Raw genomic sequence first — 23146 nt, 5'->3', positions numbered from 1 at the left:
GCTACCCCAATGACTGAGATAAGCCCATATATAACAAAGCTACAGACACCATGGAATTTCGGTATGAAGCAACAAAGAAGATTGAAAATTGAAAAGATTTTGGCTGTGAAGTTCACGAAATATGGAGTTGTGAATTTAAAAAGAGCAATTGACAAAAAATGAAGAGATGAAGAAGTATATTAGTAATCATCCGTACACAAAGAAAACTCCATTGAATCCTCTCAAGTTTTTACGGAGGACATGCGAATGTCATATGTTTGTACCATAAAGCACAAGAGAGAAGAATAAACAATATGTTACAAAGATGTTATAAGATTGTACCCCTACATCTCTAAAAGTAAGAAATTTCCAATTCATCACCCCACTATTTATTTGCCTGGAGGATCAAATATTCCCAACATTGAAGAGGTAGGATTACTTAAGTATTTATCCTGCAAAAACTCTGTTCCATCCGGTGCTGCGTTAACAATCAAAATATATATTGTTTCCATTTTGTCGTACATGTTGTGATTAATTAAACCAGGCACCTTGTAATCAGTTATGAAAACCGAATTCTACATGGTACAAGGGTAGCAAATGATGTAAGAAAAACATCGAAAAAGAGTACAAAATTTATATTCATGAAATTTGGGCTTATGATGTTCAATATGATGAAGGAACATAATGTGGCGGCATATTTGCAGAATACATAAACACCTTTCTGAAAGCAAAAAGGGAAATCAATAAATGGCCATGATGATGTGAAGCATATGAGCTGAAGAAGTGCATACGACAATTTTATGAAAAAGTAGGAATACGTCGAGATGTAAAGAAAGTTAAACATAATCCAGGACTTAGGACTAACTAAATTAATGTTAAATTCGTTTTGGGGAAAATTTGGTCAACGTGAGAACATGGGTTATGTAACCATTATTAATGACCCCAAGGAAGTATATGATAAATTAACATCCACGATATACACATACATCAAATATTTCCAATAAATGATGACATGTTGTATTATATTGGCAATACATAGACGAAGTTCCTGTTTCACTAGCAACAGTAAAGGTTGTCATAGCCACATACACAACAGCACAAGCAAGATTAGAATTGTACAAGTATTTAGAATAATTACAAGGGAGATTATTGTATTTTGATACCGATTCAGTAACTTCAGCTCAAAAACCTGGTGAAAGTACAATTTCAACTGGTGACTTTTAGAAGATTTAACAAATGAGTTACTGGAGTATCGTAAAAAGGCATATATCTCAGAATATGTATCAGCTGGACCCAAGAATTGTTAGGTACTTTTGATCCCAGTACGAAGGGTACCAAGTATGCAAAATATGAGGTCTTTTATTAAATTAATAATCTTCCAACACCTAAATTTTCATGTAATGAAGAAAATGATAGTAGATAATGAAGATGAGGCAGAAGCAGAAGAATAATTTCGACGCACCGTAGTCAATATTAGAAATGAGAAAAATGCCACAAGGAAGATCGTACTATAGTCTGCATGCCCGAAACAAGTCTATAAGATGAATTATATAAAACAACGTAGAATTTTATATTCATATAATACTCTCCCATATGAATACACTCCTTCCAACAAAAGAAGAGAAATGTAATAATGTCCCTTATAAATATACGGACGAAGGGACAATTATCATAGTTTTAACATGGATACGACGTGGAAACATCCCTTTTCATGTACTGTTGCCGGACCAAAAAGATGTGGAAAAACATCTTTCTTAATACGATTCCTGTTTAATTTATCAGGTGTGGTTAATACATCGTGTCGTCATATTTATTGGTACTATGCAGAATGGCAAATTGCATACAGAGAAATTACGACGAAAGTACAATTTATTGAAGAATTACTTCGAACAAAAGACTCTACCTGAAATTGGACTTCATCCTGTTATTATTGATGATCATATGTGTGAAGTGAACCGCAATATAGTTGATTTCTTCACAAAGGGTTGCCATCATAGAAATCTTAGTGTGATATTTATTACACAAAACATTTCATCAGAAAAAAGGAAGCTGAATTGTTCTTTTCTCGTATTATTTGAAAATCCAAGAGATAAATCACATATCAAACATGAGTTATCAGCTAATACCTGAGAATCTAAAATTTCTTCAAGAAAGTTTCAACGACGCAATAAAATCACCATGTGAATATTTATTTATTGATTTAAAACAGGATACGCCGGATGAACTCCGATTTCAAACAAATATCTTTCCTGATATTTATCACTACGTTTATATTCTAACGAAATAGATGTGTTTATAATGCTAGTTTTAATCTATGTCCATTCTGTTAATATGTCTCCAACATTAAAACACGGAGATCTTCGTACGCTGAACAAAGCAAATCCTAAATTACGTACAGCTATAGTGGCAAATCCAGTCTTCTGTGATTCATAGTATTTGCGAATGTTGTTATAATGTATTAAAAGGGAATGTACCTCTTACAAACACACAAAAAGCAAGATTAAAGCGATACAAGAGGACGCTTCGATATCTTGTGAACAAAGAAAAATCCATCGAAAAGAAGCATTTATCAGTGCAACAGGGTGGATTCTTACCGGCAATATTAGCACCTATTTTAAGTGGTGCATTGCCGAGTTTACTATTCCGTTAGTGCAATAGAACACGCAAAGAAAATAATTTTAGTTCCACCCGAAGTTCTCTTTTCTATACAAATACCAGCACTATCATCAACAGCCATGGAGAAAGGTGAATCTAGTTTGGATCAAGAAATGTAACAGATTTTACATTTAATCTCCCTTAGTGATGAAAAATGGTATCAATATAATGATGTTCTTCAAAAATATTTACATCTAACACGGAAACAAGAACCTGTGAGACTTTCGATTACGTCATCTAAATCAGAGAATCCTGAAGTAGAAGAAATATTGTTACCCACACCCAAAATTTTCGTAGAGCTGAATTACTACTGCATAGAATGAAAGATTATAATATATCACGTGGGATAAGAAAGGAACTGTTTACATCAAAGGAGATACACTAGATCTCACATTGTAGATTTAATCTGTGATGTGTCGCAACCAGGGAAACACTAATACACCTGGATAAGAGAAACTTTGTAATTCTTCCTCACACACCTCAAGAACTTATTGGAAATCCGAAACGTTTGTCATATATTTTATGACGACCCAAAACATTGCCATTAGCATCATCGTCAAGGGAAAAATACCTCTGAAATCGTTTGTAGAAGAAGACGAAGAAGCACAAGGAAAAAGTAATTTCTCCTGTAAGGAAAAGAAAACGTGCGTGTAAACGTCCAGTATGGTAAAAATGGAAACCGTAAACAGTTAACCAAAATTTGTTACAACCCATCACATACTGCTTCGTTTTCAACTGCTAAAATATTGTGGGTAGCTACAAAGAAGAAAATTCCCATACAATGAGAAATTACTGACGCAATCAATATATACGTTACACAAACCAGTACATCGTCGCTTTAAAAGAGATTTCTATGTAATGACTAAGATTGATGATGAGTGGGAAAGTAATATTAATTGTCTTGAGTCTCATAAATTTAATGACGGATATCGTTATATTATTAAAGTCATAGATATCATTTGCACTTTTAGATTTTATCGACTAAAAGTGCAAATATCGACTAAACGCGTCTTAAAAGCATTATAAATTGTTTTCATAGAAGAAAACCAATTACATTCCGAACAGATAAAGGAAGGGACTTTATTAACAAAACAATACAGAATTATTTGAGAAAAAGAAAATAAAACATATCACAACTAAAAATCCTAATATTAAGGCTAGTATTGTAAAGCGTTTTAACAGAACTCTAAAAGAAATAAACGCGGAAGTTTTTCACAAAGTATCAAACGTATAATTATGTAAACGTATTACATCCGCTTGTGAAATCATACAATGAAAGTTAGCATTCAAGCATTAAGACGTCACCTGGAAACGTTTCTCAAAATAACCTTTGACAAGTATTGCATAATCAGTATGATAATAAAATAAAAAAGAATCCAGATTTCCCAAAACACCTTAAGATTGGTGCCACAGTACGAATTAGTAAAACTAAACGCACATTTGATAAAGGGTACATGCAACACTGGGTTTAGGAAATATTTGAAGTCAAGAAGATAATATCTAGAGATCCACTAGTTTATGAAATAGAAGATTTACACAAGAACCCACTGGGTGGATTATTTTGCACAGAGGAATTTCAACCAGTGACGTTATCAAAAACCTTTTACATAGATAAAATCATACGCACAAGGTAGCAGAAAAGATCTTGTTCATTGGAAAGGATATCCTTTCGATTCCTGGATACCTTAATCATCCGTAAAGAAAATCCAGAACTACAATGGAACCTGATAGAGAATTTTACCTTACGCTTCCCAGTAATAGTTCTATGCAATATTTTCCTGACAACACCTTACCATACACTCTAAACTTCATCAAGGAATGGAATTCCGTGAAAAGTGGGAAGTGGCTATTGTTGAGACACATTATCATCATTAAATTTTAAATAATAACGATAAATTTTTTTATAAATCTGCAAAAAGTGATGAATGAAAATTTGTAACTATGCCTGTGCGTTATTATACTGATATTTCAGAGTTGATAAAAATAATTAATACCTACAACGGATTCACTAATTTACATATTTCCTACATTCGTGACAGTCCCACACAGCAAGGAATATTTCCTCAATCAAAAGAAAATATTTTCCTTGGTTTCCAAAAGATTTTCCTTCTCTGGACATTTCCATGCTGGTTTCCCCAATGTATTCCGAATATTTCCCGAAAATATTTCCCCAAAAATGTTTGTAAAACATTTCAGAAATTACCTGGAGTACATTTTGAGAATGCTTGCCGGAAAGTAAATCCAGGAAAATATTCACAAAATATATTCGAAATATTGTTTTGGATCTAATTTAATATGTTTTCACTATTGAGAAGGGAAATATTTTTGAAATGATACTAAAAATGTTTTCCATATGTGACACGGAAAACAATGAAACGAAATATACTCCACATATTTAAAAAATGTTTTCTAATACGTTATTTGCAATATTTTCTATTTTTGCGAGAAAACGTATTAAATATATATGATAAAAAACATTTAGAATATTTTTTAAAAAATCTTGCGTAATATAAGAAATATTTTTCAGAAATGTTTTAAAAAGGTTTACTTAATTTTTACAAAAGTATTTTGGTAATCTTCTCCTATAACTTAAATGAAATATTTTTGTATGATATTTTAGTATTATTTCCAAAATATTTTATCAAATTTTGAATATAAAACTTTAAAACAGATAAAAGAAAACATTAAAAATGAATAGAAAAATTGTTTCCATTGTGTTTTGGAAAATATTTTGTGTCTTTAGTGAACAACATTTTCTGATATAGGTCTATTATAGAAACATTTTTACATTGTTTCCAGAATATACTCTTCCGTTACTGGATAAAACATATTCCTTGTTAGATCTGAGAAGTATCCCAAATATTTGCCGGAAATATTTTTTAAAATGTGTTTGGAGAACATTTAATGAAGTACAGGAAGCAGTGGCGTTAAATAAGCTTTCCGGGCTTAAGCCCCACCGAAATTTGTTTTACTATATGTAAGTAAATGAAATATCCTGCACAATTTTCACATTTCCAGGAATAGTTAGCAAAAATTCTCTCCACGAAACAAAGTCGTAAATACGCCACTGACAGGATGTGCATTTTTAGAACGTTAGTAGGAAAATAATGTAAGGAAAATTTTCACAAATATGTAATAGAAATATTGTGTTGAATGTAATGTAATATGTTTTCAATGTTGAGAGCAGTGGTAAAAGTGGATCTGAAAAGGTGGGGGGACGGTAGGTGTCGGATGACGTCACGCCGCCCCTGTCTATCTTTGACCATTGTATTTTTTTTAGGAACTGGGAAGACGCCGTACATATTTTTTCCAGGTGGGGGCGGCGTCCCCCCGCACTTTTTTAACCCCTAGTTGAGGGAGAAAATGTTTTCGAAGTAACACTAAAAATGTTTTACATAGGGCCTACATGATAAAGAAAACAGAATAGGCCTGTGGACAGAATAAAATGTTTTCCAACATGTCATATGCAATATTTTCTATTCTTACAAGAAAACATGAAATATAATTTTTAAAATATTTCGAATATTTTAAAAATAAATTCGTTCGTAATATGAGAAATATTTTTCAAACGCCTATTAATTTTGTATGGAAATGTTTTTGTTACCTTGTCCTGTAACTTAAATGAAATATTTTCATGCAATATTTTAGAATTATTTCCAGAATATTTTATCGAATGTTGAATAAATTCTCTCACAAGAGTATCGTAGTAGCATTATTACCAATAATTATACTAATTATAGCAGCATCAAATAAATATATTTGTTAAAAATTTGAAATTTATAATATCCTGTGACAAGGCATTTATTTGAGATTGCAAAATAGCATCGTAACATCAACCGTCATTTGTTTATCAAAAGTACCACCATTCCTTGCGCGATATGTTGAATTTGAATGTTCATCTGTCTCTGTGAAGTTGTGACAATAAATAAATAATGACATGACGTATAAGGTGTTACATAGATATATCTAAATTACTTCAAATACTTGGAAAGTCTGGGAAATAACTATTGCCACTATAATTCATTTGTAACAGTATGATCATGAGAAATTGAAGAACTAATTTGCGCATTTCAACAAAAGGGGAAAAAAATCAACATTTAAAACTCCCAGTTTTTTCTCTAGCATTCAAATGTGATACAGTACTATTAATACAACGTTATTTTGGACAATTATAGGGAACAGGCCTTTTGAATCTATGTTTGGGCCAAACTACACGGCATTTTACAGATGCCGAATGGAATGGAAGTTGTGACAACACAAAAACTTACAAGAAAAGTCGGTAAGTAGAACGATTACATAAAATAATTTAGCTTTATTGTCTGTAAAAGTTATGACAAATTTATGTATAAAGGCATGTGGGAGGCTAGATTTCCATTTTTTATGTTTATACATAAAATGCCGTGCAGATTTCTTTTGGCTCACCATTCGAAATAATTGCTGAAAAACGGATTATTTTAATAATTTTCTTTTTATTGTCTCCTAAGTGATTTTCGATAGGCGATTTGAAATACGTCACATGGCATAGATGAAATTCAAAGGGAGCGTCAGAGGTAATTATCGAAAAATTACAGTTATTATTTTATGATTTGCGTAAAAAGATACGGGGCCGGATGTATGACGTAAAAACTACAGTGCAAAAAATAAAAATCAGCCTGTACTACGTGGCCACTAAAAAGCACCAATAGGCAGGGCTCTAGAACACAGGTCTCTTTTCCCATTTATCTGTAATATAAACAGAAATCAACGTGCCCTGCGGGGCTCTAACCCGCTTTCACTTGCTAACGCTCGCTCGGCAATATTATGTGAATTAAATATTTTGCTTTGGTACAGAAAAAAACCTATTAACCTATATAGGGACCTGTGTTCTAGAACCTTCCCGCACCAATACTATCTGAATCAGAGCAGGGTGAAGGTGGAGGACAGCAGGAGCGAGTGGATGCTTTCCAAAGGGAAAAGGTGTAGGCAAGTCTACTTTAGGCAAGGCAGTGGCAATAACCAATTCATCTGAACCTGTTCCTGCAGTTCGTTACAGTTCCCAAGAAGGAAAGACAGAAAACAACGTGCCCTGCAGGGCTCTAACCCGCCTACGCTCGCTCGGATATTTATACTTTATAATATTACTGCCTTGCCCAAAGTAAAGAGTTACCAGGCGTATATTACCATTTTAATGACAGGTTATAATAATTCTGCGTGTAGTTTTATTTCTGGCGTGCCACTCGAAATCTGTGTTTCTTTCAGAAGTAATGTTCCGGGGGCATTGCTAATACTATTCTAGTTATTATTATAAACGTATTCTTTTGGATGCTCCGGGGGGGGGGGTACTGCCCTCCCAAAAACAGGTCTGGAAGAAACACTGCTCGAAATACTTAGTGAGATATAATTCTTTCGGCACTTTCTTTCTTGTTGTGTATTCAATGATTTTCGCCAAGCGAAGTATAAATTTTTCACTTGGCATAGATAAAATTCAAGGGGACCGTCAGAATTAACTGTCGAAAACTTACAATTCTTTTACGATTTGCGTATTTATACTGAGTCCTGATGTGTGGATAAGAAGTACAGTACAAAAAATAGAAATCAATCTGTGTTAGGGGGCTACTAAAAAGCACGAATTCCTTCTAACCGAGTCATGGAGGGTGAAGTCGGGGACCCAAGGGGGTGCTTCCGAAGGGAGCAGGCACTTACTCTTCTATTTTGATGACGGGATAATGATGCGTATATTACCATTTAATGACGTATTCACGATGTTTTTTAGGGGACAGACGCTTGGCTAACTTTGTTCCTGGAGATGAGAAAATTCTGCAAGATAATTTATTTACTTTAATATAGTAAGTACAATTTCAATGGGCTTAAACCCGAAAGCCCTCCTTAAATACACCACTGGGTTATAATAATTGTGGGGTTCGCTCGAGCAGACGTTTACACCGAGAACAAAATTTATAGGTAAACTGTGAAATCATTTTCGTGAAGGAATAAGAGTGTGAATGTAAGTTATTTCTGTCATTGCACAGCTTATTGAAATGGATTTTGAATGCAAATAGGGTAGAAGTAAGGGGCGGGAATTTCCGGTTCATATGTCAGTTGTGAACATCTGCGATGGCCGTAATTTTTTTTAAGAATTGTGTAATAAAGAGAGAAGGATTATAAAGTTTCTGCAGAGTCATGGTATGGTGAAGCGCGTAAAATCAACTGCGCAAAGTGTGGAAAAGATGTATTCACGAAGAAAAAATTCAAAACAGAGGCAATAGCTCTACATACACTATTTTCAGTCGTAAAGGTGAGAAAGAAAGGGGGTGTAACACACGTGTATTAGCTGTGAAAGGTGTTTTTTTAAAGGATCGAAATTAAGTGTTTTTGAAGATAAGGATAATTACAAATATTGTAAATGACCATCCTCTTTTATGCGTATCCCCACATCCTGTCGCTGACGTGCCTGCTCCCTACGCTGTCGCTCGCCCCCCCTTCTGCTGTGCTTCTGCCCTAACTCGGTTAAATAGCGTTCTTGCTTTTTTACTGGCCACCTAGCACAAGTTGTTTCGCTTTTTCTTTTAGAGCTCCTCATTCAGTGCATAGGGGGGCGCGGTTGTTTAGTGGTAAAGCGTTCACTTCCGGCGCTTCGAGTCCCTGGTTCGATGCCAGCTCGCGCCGTGTCGACTTTGTGGTGAACAAACAACGTGCTCGTCGGTTTTCTCGGGGTTTTCCCGTTTCCCCCCACTTTCTTCATTTCACTCATTTCTCATTATCACCGTCTTCTTTAGCCTAAGCGGCAAATCGTGGGACGTTAAACTTAAGGATTTTTCATTTAGTGCGTGTTCTGCAAAAATAAACCGGAAAATGCAAGAAATGCGTCAAAATTTGGTAAAACAGCCTGCTTGAGTATTGCCTAATTCTGTGTGCAGGTTTACTATTGGCGTGCCGCTCGAAATATTTGTTGAAAAATTATAATTCTTTCGCTAATTTTATTATTGTCTCTTAATGATTTGCGGCAGGCGAATGTAAATATTTCACCTAGCATATATAAATTCAAGGGGGCCATCAGACTAGATTTGCCGAAAAATTACAATTATTCTTGTATTATATTGTATTGTATTCAGGGTTTGCCCAAGTGGGCCCAGCCCGGAAAAAAACACCGAGTTTTTTCGGGTTGGACCCACGTGGGTTTTTGAGATTTTCGTTAGTATATTATTGGTGCAATTAAGGTGATCACATTGGAAGTGATTCTTATCAGATTTTGGACTTTCCTTGGGCAAATTAGTTGCTTTCACGTTAAGGTACAACATCCAAAGTAAGGCCTTTATAAAGTTCTGAATGCACTGAATGCATTTAAAAAAGCCGTACCTTAGATTGAGATAATTATATAACAAATTAATTTATGGAATGTGCTTATATCCTATTTGAAGTATGTGCTTATATCCTTATATGCAATTTTATATTTTAGAAAATACTTTCCGTGAATAGTGTGCTCGGTTACTCGGCGTCGCCGAAGGACATTATCCCTCATACATCTGATGGGTTTAGGGCCATAGGCGCTGGTAGTACTAGTAAATATGTAGTGTATTAATAAAACTATTAGTATATTATCTTTAATGGTAACACTGGTATTCTTCAGTAGAGTTTGGTTTTCCAAGAACAGTTTAGTTTAGTTATTTGTTGCTACTTTTCAAATAAACTTTCTGTAGAATCAACAGCAGCAATAGCGTAAAAATTCGTGTCAAATTTAAGAATCTTAATGCTCGAAGTTTCGAAGAGTGCGTAACGCTTACTATTTCAAGTGCTGAATTCAAACTTTGTACTAGTGGAAGTTTCGATGTACAGTAAAGAAAGCTTGCATTTTCGGAAAATAATAATAAACCTTCGTCGCGAAAGAAGCGCTCGGGAAATTCCTGCAATTAAACGCACAAAGCATCGGAACTGAATACTTCAACAACAAATCTATTGGAAAAAAATGAAATGAAATCTTTCAGTTTTACGTCCCACGGTTATGCCTGTTAGGCTAAAGGAGACCGTGATTATGAGAAATGAATGAAATGGTGGAATGAACCAAGTGGGAGGAAACTGAAGAACGCGAGAAAACTCACGAGCACGGTGTATATCCACCAAGAAGTCGACACGGCGCGAACTGGAATCGAACCAGGGACCCCAAGCACCGGAGGTGAACGCTCTATCACTGAGCCACCGCGTCCCTAATAAAACTGTTTATTTTACGCTGTAAGATATTTAGTTTCATTTGAGACATATTGAAACATTTACATTATGAAGTTGAATTATACAGGGTGTTTCAAAACAACACCGACAACGTTTTTGAGATGATTCCTGACACCAAGATAAGACAAAAAGTATAGACCAACCTGGGTGCACAATTGCTTCCTTTCGGACTTGTAGGCTGCTGAAAATATGAAAAGATGAACTTTAAAGGTCTATAGCGCCAAAACTATGGAACCTACCGTAGTCGTGTCGAGACTTCACTTAAAAACTGAGATGTGCACTCTCCAAAAATACACGTTTCAGAACCCTGCGATACTCACGCAACAATTTTTATAGAGTTAGCCTTGCTACTGGCATATAATTTGGAGTACTGGCCAACTACCTTTTGTTCATGTTTTCGGCAGCTTATAACTCCGAAAGGAAGCATTTGTTCACCTAGGTTGATCTATACTTTTTGTCTTACGTTGGTGTCAGGTATCACCTCCCAAACCGGTGTCGGTGTTGTTTTGAAACACCCTGCATATATGTTAATTGTTTTAAATTAATTTTCTGGAAGAACGGTCTTGCAACAAGTGCTCGGAAAATTCCCGTAATTGAACGCACAAAGTATCGGAAGTGAACTTCAACAATAGAACCATTTATTTTCCGCTAGAAAATATTTAATTTTATTTAAGACATTTTGAAACATTTATTTTATAAAACATGAGTTATAGATTGGTTTGTTCTAAATTAAATTAATATATTTGTTTTCAATTAATATATTTGGTGTTCATATTTGGCGAATGTCAGTGAGGGTATTAGGCTGATTCGTTCTATATTTGTTCGTTCGTCTGCCTGTACCACACGCACAACAGGGTACGACTTTCTGTCATTTAAGTTTAAATTTTCAGGGTACAAGTACGAGACAAACTAAATTTCATGTTCAGATTTTGGCGGCATACCAACCTAAAATTTCAAAATAGCGGGTATCCACGCCGCAATTTTCAGTTTTTCAAGTTGAAATTTTCAGAGTAGAAGCACAAGACACTAAATTAACTGTATATATTTTGGCGGCGATCCAACGTAAAAGTTCAAAATGACAGTCATGTTTTAAAACAACAGTGAATAGAAAATTGTTGCAAGTTGTGACAATCATAATCTTGAAATATAAATCACATTTTAACACTTTTACCCTAAAGGCATTGGAATATGTTTTAAAAAATCCTCAATTAAACCCGAAAATACCCGAAAAACCCCATATAAGTCCAGGTGTGTTGGGCTTTTTCAAAAAAGTCCGGGTTTTTCAAACCCTGATTGTATTGTATTTATTTTCACACGTTTTCATACAAATTGTTCACAACGTGAACGTATGAGTTGGACACGTCACAAGAACATTGAATGTGTACATATTTATACATCCAATAGTAAAATAGCGTCAATTTAAGTAAAAGAGATACAATTTTTCATTATTCTGATTTACATACAACGATATGAAACAATATAACAGTTAATAAAGCATTACATTATACATATGCAAAAATATATATACACTTTAAACCTTATTTACTACAGACATTTTTAATATAAGTGATTATGGATTTGCGAGATATTCTCCTACAGAATAGAAGCAGTGCTCGAATAGTTAGTACTTGATTGCTTTATTGAAACCGGATGTTTTGTTTTTTAAAGTGGAAGGAAGCTTGTTATAAATATTCGCTGCCATAGGATATGTACTATTCATATGCACTTTTAAACGTGAAGACTACATAAAGATCCGACACTTGTCTTGTATTATGGATATGAATATCTGAGTTCAACCGGAAATTGCTTGTTATACGTATCTATATATCTCTTTTACAAATTTTAGAAGTTCATATAACATGGAAGAGATAAGATTTCAAGAAATTTAAATAGAGGTTTAAAAGAAGTTCGAGAAGAACTACAGTGCCGAGAATAAAAACCAACCAAAAGTCATACTAGTAGTGCTTCTCTTGTAAATATAAAGTACAGCTTCTGTACAATGTGTAGGAATACGGCGCCGGTGGAAAATAGTATCTTATACAGTTGTTTTTCATATTTTGTCCATTGTAAAGCATTTGTAATTATTTTACACTTGTAACGCTTCACTTATAAACCTAAAATACATGTATATTACTTTGAATTTAATTCCATCGCCTGCAGAAATTTATTTTTTATAAATGTGTCTTTTCATGCATAGTTTTGAATTTTACCTGCATATCTTCCAAAATGTGGTGCGCCGAAAGTAATCCAGCACCTAAAATTTAAAGGTCTGAGTGACGACTGACTGATCCTCGCACAAGCCAAGCCGATTAATTTAAAAACTTGAAATTTCGACAGTACATGGGATTTGTGACGTATGGTACCACAAAGGAAGATTTTTTGGAAATTCTACGTGAAAGGGGCAATAAGGGGTAGGAAGTACTTTAATAAAGTGGCCATATCTCTGAATGTCTTAGGCTTAGATGCTTGAAGTTTTATTTGGACTTCTCATTTAAAATAATTTGATACGTTTTTAAGTTTTTTTTTATTTTAGTAAAGATGGGAAGATAAGAAAGGAAAATGAAAAACAGGGGATGGGTTTGCAATTATTATAATCAAATGTCGATATCCCGGAAGATTTGAAGGTTAGGAGCATGGAGTTTGGAATTCGGACTCATCATTTAACATAATTAGACACTATTTCAGTTTTTAATTATAATTTTGACACAACTTAGAATGGAAGAAATAGGGCGGATACGCGGAAAGGGGTGAAAAGCATTTTAATAAGATAGCCACATCTCCGAATCCCTTAAGCTTAGAAACTTGATGCTTTGTATTTAGGCTCCTCATTCAAAATAATTTGTACGTGTTTCAGTGATTTTTGATATTTTAGTAAAAATTTGAAGAAAAGAGGGGCAAAGGAAAAAAGTTTTGGTTTGAAGGTTAGAAACATGAACTTCTAATTTAAAATAATTAGATAAGTAATTAAGCTTTGTTAGTTAAATATATGTCCTAGAAGGGAAGAAGAAGGGTGCTGATGGCGATGGAGAATGGAGGTGGTAAAAATTATGAAATGAAATGAAAATGAAATCTTTCAGTTTAACGTCCCAAGATTATGTCTATAAGGCTAAGGGAGATGGGTGGTAAAAGTTAGTAGACACGTGTCCGAGAGTTTTTGAAAATTCCATATATTGGCTCAATTGAGTGAAAGAGGCTCAATTGTTGGTCTGACAGTGAAGCGAGTACGTTTAGAACTAGTTGAAACGTTTAAAAAGTACGTAGTTCATCTCTGCTGCATGGGGTCCTTGGTTCGATCCCAGCTAGCGCCAAGCGAGCTTTGTGGTAGACAAACCGTGTGCGTGTGTTTTCTCGGGGCTGTCCCGTTTCCTCCCACTTACTTTATTTCACTATTTCATTCATTTCTCATCATCAGCGTCTCACCCTAGATGCATAAACGTGGGACGTTAAACTAAATGTTTCATTTCATCTTAATTTCCATGTACAAGTACCTGCTTCTTGAGTTATACATAATATTTTCAATCTGTGAACAATGCTAAACTAGTTTATTAATATAGCTTGCTGACGTTATAGTGCCTACAATTCTCCGCAGAATTTTATATTTATGAATTCTGATAGAACAACTTCGTGTAGGCTTTGCTTTGGAAGTAATTTGGAAATACGTGACTTGTTAAACAATGCATGCCGGAAAGTATCTCTCATCCATGTTCGCGAATAGTTTGTTTTCTGCATTACTACTCCCTGAATACAGCGTGGGTGTAAAGTCAGTTCTTATTTGTAACCATGAATATTTCTAAAACTAAACAACCTATCACAGTTTTATTTTCATCGAATACATTATTAGAGTGTACCATTTGGTTATTAAGTTACATTTCAACGTATGCACCCGCATTTTCCACAACTTCTAAAATGTTAACAGTATCACACGCCAGCTAAGCGGATGCTAGTTTCTAGGATAATCTAGATTAAAAATAGGTATTGACTTTACAACCACCGTGTATATTCTGAAACTGTTAAATTATTCCTCGTTTTCCTGTAGATTTCGTAATATTTTTATAGATATGTTGCTTTCATCAATTTCTAATTTACAACGGCAGGGTTGGCTGGTTTAAACAGCTGTTTTTTAAAAAAAAACCCAACAGGTTTAAACCAAAAAAGAAAAAAAGAACGAAAAATGCTTTAAATCGTGTGAACTTCATGGTGACGTTTCCACATATCACACCATCTGCATTACGTTTATCTACTTTTCACCTTTTAATCAAGGGGTCCCGTGTTCAATTCTCGATTGAACCACAACCCATCTTTCAAGTGTAAACCAAGTAGCGATTCGAAGTGTCCCTTTAAGCGAAAGTCTTCTCTGTGATAACTTTGGTATTTCATAAGGATGTTAAGCCTAAACATACGAGACGAAACCAAATTGTATATTTCTACTTGCCTGAATGCCTGTTGTTTTATAAAGAAGCCAAGGTTGCTTAAATATATTGATAGAAATTGGCAAAATGTATCAACTGCCTACGTAGCTTCCAACATCAGCTTGCATTCGACTTTGTTTTAATTTTGTTTAATGTTATCTACATAACAAATTTGTAATTTAATATGATACATTGACCTTAAAATTTTACATATAAATACATTTAAACTAATAATAGGATTTTCCCATGGCTAAGGCGGGAGTTTCCCGATTTATATGTAATTCCGTATAATGTTTTTACTTCTGTAACTACTTATCTTTTTGTCCTTCTGAAATGACTCTTGACAATTATATTAACAACTAGGCCTATGTAAAAATCAGTTTAACGTATTTTTATCAGGAGTCCTTCGTGAGTGAGTCGACAATCTCACTTGTGACCAATTAGTCCCGGTTTCGTGTCGAAATGGACAAATTCTCTTGGATGTAAGCCGAGAAGCGGTTTGGATTCCATTTCAGCATAACCTTGTTGTTGCCTAATAACACCAAGATGAAACAAATTAATTTCTGTCCATATCTAATATAAACACATAGAGTAAATTATTTAAACAAAAAAAACTTTTTTTCAATAAAAACCATGGTTTTTGCCAACCCTGTACAACTGCTTGAAAATTAATATGTAACTTTTCTTTTATTGGAAAAATAAAACGTCAGTGCAAATATTAATTTTTGAGGATGCGCCAATTGCAACTGACTCTGTGACACTGTCGTCTAAAATCAATGTAATTTGTTTAGGGGCATCAGTTGTATGCTCTAAATTTCCATTACTATTACTTGAGTGTTTAATGTGTATTTCATTACAGGTCTAAGAAATGAAAAACTGGGATGTCACAGCTTAGAAGCCATCACAAGAAACATCATGAAAAAGACAAGTGCAATAGCGGAGCAATTTAGTTGGCACGGTGCAAAAGGAAAGATCTTTCCTCGTTAATCATTAACGCAATAATAGGTAAGAAACTCTCCCTACTGTTCTTTAATCTCATTTTCAGAGTGGAAAAAAATATAGAAGTTGTCATTTGAAGAGGGATACACTATGTTTAAAATATTGTAAAAAAGAAAAAGCATTCTGGTGCACTTTTTATTTTCTTTGCTTTAAATACTTACTATTGTGCCATGAATACTTCTCAGATTCATCTTCCTGTAAACTTTATTTCCCAAAAGCATATACTGCAACCGCTGTTATAACATTTAAAAGGCTTTGGAAATCCTTATTTGAGCAAACTGTGCAATTTTCCTGTCCTCAAGTGACATGTTACATTTAAGTTTCCGTGGAAGAGAGAGCTGAATATGTATAAAATATAGTTCACCCTTTTCTGAATTGTCCTGTCATGTTGGTAGTTTTCTTGAGCATTTCACGATTAATTCCTACATTATCAAAATTATTCATTTGTATAAGGCAAAGTAATATGTACGGCCTGCTCCGTGGCAAAGAAATCGAGCAAGGTAGCGGTCATCAAAGCCTTAGTAACCATCTCGGCATTCATCTGGTGCGACTGAGGGAAAAAGAATGATCGGGCCCAGATTTGAGATCGGAGCCTTCGGAATGAGACGCTAGTTCTTCATCAACTCAAATGCTGCCACATGTTTTCAAATTATTATTATTTTTAATATTAGGTTTAATATTTATAAGATGCGATACTTTTTAAAAATAAAAGTGCGACCGCTTCAACATGTTACAACGTCCGTAATTAAGCTACAGTCTGAGGTATGTTACTTTCAGCTTTAGCTGTTGTCTTCCTTGCCCTTTACATTTTCTTCAGGATGTTACTTTTTTAACACATTATTGTCTTCACAAGCTGCTGTAGGTCCTTCATTAACATTTTAAATATTTTTGTAAGTTTAAGATGTAATAATTGATCTCTAATAATTCCTTGCTGTTATTATGTTATTAAACACTGCCTATTATTTTTATTTTCAGAAACTGCAACACGGGAGAAACGTAACTAACGATGAGATCGCGTAGATTATTGGGATTTGGCTTCAACATGTCATACAGAGACGAACAAGAAAATCAGTTAAGAATTCAGCTGCAGTTCCACAGAACTTGAACTGACAATTCGCAGCGTCGAAATTAGAGTTAGTTGTGGTAATCAAAAGTGAGATAATACAGAAGCAAATAATTGTTGTTGATTTTTATTGAATTACCGTGTCAGTGACAATTTTCTAGAACAAGTTTTTACAAGTTAAAATGTGAATTTCTGATATTTGAAAAGATTGTTCTTAACCTTTATTTTACGGCTTGTCAGTACACTGCCAGAATAGTAAATCCGTTCTTTCCCGCGTGGCACTGTACTGACACAGGCGAAAGGTCTACTTTGACCCGCGAGCACTCCGGTTGAGAACCAACGTTTTTGGTTCCTTTCACTATGGACTATCACTTCATACAATAAGGCACATCAATTAAAATAAAATATGTGTGCTCGCGGGTCACAGTAAACATTTCGCCTGTGTCAGTACAATGCCCGCGGGAAATAACGGATTTACTATTCTGGCAGTGTACTGACAGCCGTAAAATAAAGGTTAATGTATAGAAACAAATAATACGAGCAGCATGAAGATTCTTTCTGAAGAGAATTTAAATAAATAAAGCCAGAATAGTGTACATTTATATTTTTATTTAACTACTAACCGATATAAACTGATATATATGTTTATTATAGTGGACAGTGTAAATTATAACTACATAATGTTAGCTTGCTCTCATAATTTTATTTTTTTTCCCTCAAAATCTTATTTATGCACAGAATGTTTCTGGATGTTCCACTGCTACTACTGGTATGTGGCCACGCCGTATATGTATGTTGGGGTGTATTATGTCATATTGCGAGGTTCAGACTGCAAATTAGTCTTCACAATCATCGCGTGCCAGTTTTCAAAGCGGCTATATTGGATTTATTATTTTTAAGATAGGAAAAGGATTGCTAACAATTGTTTCTTGAATTGGATGTCTAAACCTCAATCCTTTTCGTTTATTTTTTTTAATGGATCCAATACAGCCGGTTTCAAAACTGGCAGGCGACGATTGTGAACACACTGATATCCAGTTTGAATCTCGTAAGTCACATAAGACACCCCAACATATATGCACGGCGTGGCCACATACCAGTAGCACCAGTGGAACACCCAGAAACCATTTGTGTAAATAAGATTTTGAGTTAAAAAATGCTTAAAATTATGAGAACAAGCTAACATTATGTAGTTACAATTTACACTGTTTATTATTATTATTATTATTATTATTATTATTTTATTTCTATTTATATATTTTTTTTATCTGAGTCTGTGGGCCGCAATGGTTTCTCGTCATGAAGACAGAGTGAGGCAAAGGCGTCTAAGCAGGTAAAATTGGACAGAAGAATATTATGTTGTCTTTCAGCTGCTGTGTCAGTTTGGCCGCCTTGTTTTCGACCCACTATTTGTTCCCAGCAAGAAGCCATTATATATACACAGTGACGCAAAAGGCCGGAGCCCATAGGCCAACTCGGTTGCTATTGCAGATATAAAAACAAGGTAAGATATGTAAGGACAATTTTAAATTGCAGCAACACTTTTGTTTTTGTACTAATGTACCGCTCAATAAAGAAAATGCGTTACTATACATAATGTTGGGCTACACGAATGAAAGAATGTGTGATTTAAAATTAGCTACACCGAGAAGAATATAAAGGAGACACAGTGAAGGATAAACATGCAAATGCAATATCTACGCCAGTGGCGTAGCAACCACGGTGTTGGGGGGGGGTGTAAGAGCAGATACGAAGGACGCGAAATTGGGTCTTGCACTATATTTTTCATTGTGTCTTTCCATTCCCTTTGGTCCAAATAATTTCAAACCACACTTTCTTTCATTCAGTGTTATCCAACAGTGGCAGCGTTGTACTTTTCGTTACTATTAGGTGTTATACTAATATAAATACAAAACTTGCTGCATTTTAAAAATTTCCTTCTATATCTTACCTTGTTTCCGTATCTGCAATAGTAACCGAGTTGGCCTATGGGCTTCGGGTTCTATCATGTACAGAAAATATTCTGTAAATATTTTGTCATGTACAAAAAATATTCCCTAAATATTTTGTCATGCACAGAGACTATTCTCTAAATATTTTCTGAGATGTACAAAAAATATTCACTAAATATATTTTGGCATATGTAGGAAAATATTGTCTGTGTTACTGGTAAATAATTTCAAAATATTCCATGAGAAACATTTTAAAAAACATTCCGTTAACATTGTATAAAACGTTTCAAATACATTTTCAGTAATATTTGGAAATCGTACAGAAAACATTTTTCGGAAAACTTCTCTAACGGCGTATAAAATATTTCTACAACGTTTTTGAGTGTATTCAGAGAATGTTTTCAGTATTATGTGGAAAATGTTTTCAACAACATATGGAATATATTTCCTTAAGGGAAGTAGGATACATTTTCTGAAGGAAAATGATGGCACGTTTTAGAAACGTTTTGAAAATATTTCATTGCTGTGTGGGGTAATACCTGTTTTATGCGACGTCTTCATAGACATACACGTGGACGTTGCATTATCAACAACTGTTAATGTGATGTTGGGATTTGATCCAAACATTGATTTATAGGATATGCAACAAGGCCAAAGAGCTCCGAATTTATGTTTAGGACTTCTCTCTACAATGTATGTATATTGTGATATAATTCAATCCGTATTTGTTGGAGATACAGTAGCAGCGTTATTACGTATCATATGTATGAATCCTGTAAATCAGACATTTGAAGTAGTGCAATAGAAACTTTTAATCCTCCACACTATGTATCTATAGAAAAGATGAATTTTGAACACATCAAAATAGATATGAGATAGTACAGGCTCACCACTGGCATTTACTTTAGGAACTGTATGCGTTAAACTACATTTTCGACCAGTACGCCAACATCGACAAGTATGAATAATCTATATTTACAATATTATTAAAAATAAGTTCTTTCTGGATCTGGAAACGTTTATGTTGGATCACCTTATCAAGTTGGAGATGGTATTGGAAGTTTTCTTGGAGAATTATTTCGTTCCGTCATGCCATTAGTAAGACAAGAAGCTAAAACAATATGAAAGGATCGATAAACTGCCTATTAACGAATCCTTTCATCAACGAATGGGTGAAACGAGGCCCATCTTGGAAGAAAACGAAAAAAACCCTCAAATATATGATAGGTCTGGATATCAGCGAAGGAAAAGAATTACGCATCATTCCATCTTTAACCCATCATTATTACACACCATCAAGAGGAAGAAGAGGAAATGTACACAGAAAACAAAGAAAAATCAGTCTTATAAGAGGAAATTACCAGAAGAAATCTTTGATTAAATCATCATGATTTTCTTACGTAGTCAATCCCGCGAGTGTGTAAAGAGTGAACTTTGTATTTTTTCTCTAAAACCAACGCAAACCAGTATATTAGACAATCATGTTGTTACATATACACCAATCACCTCACTAGCTGATAATGCACCCATAGAATTTGTCATCCCAGGAGCCAGTGATGAATACTTAGATCTACTACATACTCTCATTTATATTGAAGCTCAAATCGATAAGCCTGCTGGGTCAGCATTTCTTGGAAGTAATAAAGCTGTGGCTAATATTAATGACTTTTTAAATTCTATGTTCAGTGAGTGGAAATGCATTTAAAAAACAAACTGATTTCATTTGCATTTCATAACCATGTATATCAATTATACATCGAAAAACTTAAATTGTGATGATTCTGCTAAACACATTCATCTTCAATCTGCATCATAATTTCAAGATACTGCTGTACATATGGATGTAACATCTAGTGCTAATAGGAAATTTCAACGTTATGAATTAAAAACAGTGCAAAATTCGACATGCTTGGACATCTTCATTGCGATATTTTAAACCAGGATAAATTTTTAATCCAAGGAGTAGAATTACGCATCAAGTTAATTCCTGCAAAGCCAAATTTTGTCTCATCGCTAGTGATTCATCTGTTGAGGCTAAAGTGAATCTCTTGACGCAATAAAACCAGCATATAACAAGCTTCTAGAATAAACAATCGCCAAATACCCTCTCACATGATTGCCAATGAAGTCATTCTTCGTTCCAAAGGATCTCCAATCAAAAACAATCGATAATTTATTTATGGGAGTGTTACCAACTCGAGTAATTGTTGTGGCATTTACTCAAAATGATGCTTATACCGGAACGATCACTTGAAATCCATTTCATTTCAAACATTACATCAATTTCTTTTTATTATACATTGATGGGAAACCTGTACCTTCAAAACCTTTACAACCAAATTTCGAAACAACCTATATATATATATATATATATATATATATATATATATATATATATATATATATATCTTTATATCATACCTTATTTTGTGGATTAGGAATTCACTTTTCGAATCATGACAACATTCCTCGCCTTGACTTTCCTCAAGGATATATTTTAGCTTCGACATTACGCTAGGTGGAGAAGCCAGCGCTGTGCACCATTGGAATCTTATAGGGCATGGATGTGTTAATCTGGGAGTTCATTTTAAGAATCCTCGACCAGCACCTGTCTCATGCATCACATATGGAGAGTTCCAGTCTCTCTTAGAAGTGGACCACCAAGGGAATATCATCATGGATTTTTAAAGGTACGTTATTAAATAAAGCAACATATATGTGCATGTCTGCATTTTTATACGTCATGTCCTCTACACTAGAATTATTGAATGCACTTTAAACAAATTCTTTATTTCAAAATCATTTCGTTGGCGTATTTGCCTGCAATCAATTACCATCACATGTTCCAATACCTGCAGCTATCATCATAAATACAGATCCAGCCAGTAAAATCGGTACCCATTGGGTATCCATATATATTAATACTGATGGACGTGCCGACTACATCGATACATTTGGATTTCCTCCATATGTAATGCAACATATTCAATTTCTAAGTAAAAATTCTCTTTCTTATACATTCAATAATAAACATTCAAAGTGTGAAATCGTCCCTAAGTGGACATTATTCATACCTATTCCTATTCTTTAAAGCTAAAGGAAAGACCGTAAACAATTCTCATTACACCTTCTCATCCACACCCCAAAAATGATCTACGATTATTGAATGTATTAGTACAGGTAATCATTTCCCCTTCTTCTTCTTTCTTTTGTATACATATTGTCATGTCTTCATTATGACTTATTTCTTCTTCGTTTGTTTTGGATACTTATTCTTTTTTCTTTATTTGTTCCCTATTATTATTTATAACTGTAGGTAATCATTTCTCGTTCTTCTTTGTTAAAACTCGTTTTGAATGCATATTATCATTTCTCCGTTTGTTTTATATGCTTTTTACTTGTTCATGATTATAGATAAAATAAATATTAAATTGTTTTTCACTTTTTTCATTTCAGAGAATAAAGGACCGTCAGCGTGTGTATGGCCAGCATCATTGTTCAGTATGACTTCTAGCTACGTTTCATCATCATCTTCATCAATATCAAAATTAGTGTGGAGTCATCATCAATATGAAACTTTTAAGTGGACATTATAATTATACTGTGTAAAAAGTGCCTTTTTAAAAATAATCACACAGTGAACATAAAGAAACTGTTTAAAAACGTTTTTTAAAAAGATGTGCTATACTTACCACAATATTTTCTTGCAGAAATATTATCATCGTCAATAAGTAGTTTGTATTCATTTTGTCTTTGAAAAAATGTTTTATTTCTTTTTTCATTTCCTAATAAATATGTTTTATGGTCAATTATGTAATTAAATAAATATATCATAAAACATATTTTCTACCTTTTTAAACTCATTGACAAAGAATTTTATACTGTTT

The 23146-nt window shown here is 34.1% G+C and overlaps 1 protein-coding gene and 1 long non-coding RNA gene across 15 annotated transcripts in view; one reads left to right on the top strand and one right to left on the bottom strand.

The window, feature by feature from the left end:
• LOC145678403 (methyltransferase-like protein 25B) overlaps positions 1 to 23146 on the bottom strand; it is an 881238-nt gene that overhangs the window by 583313 nt on the left and 274779 nt on the right. The gene's annotated exons all lie outside the window — the stretch shown is intronic.
• On the top strand, positions 6294 to 19305 carry LOC145678404 (uncharacterized). Its single transcript, XR_014130377.1, has 3 exons — positions 6294 to 6913; positions 16105 to 16250; positions 17220 to 19305. It is a non-coding gene; the product is annotated as an uncharacterized LOC145678404 (long non-coding RNA).

The sequence above is a fragment of the Thermobia domestica genome, chromosome 2 (genome assembly GCF_964235325.1).
Source record: "Thermobia domestica chromosome 2, izTheDome1.hap1.1, whole genome shotgun sequence".
Classification (NCBI taxonomy): domain Eukaryota; kingdom Metazoa; phylum Arthropoda; class Insecta; order Zygentoma; family Lepismatidae; genus Thermobia; species Thermobia domestica.
The sequence above is the reverse complement of the archived record's forward strand: the minus strand, read 5'-3'. Positions and strand labels throughout refer to the sequence as shown.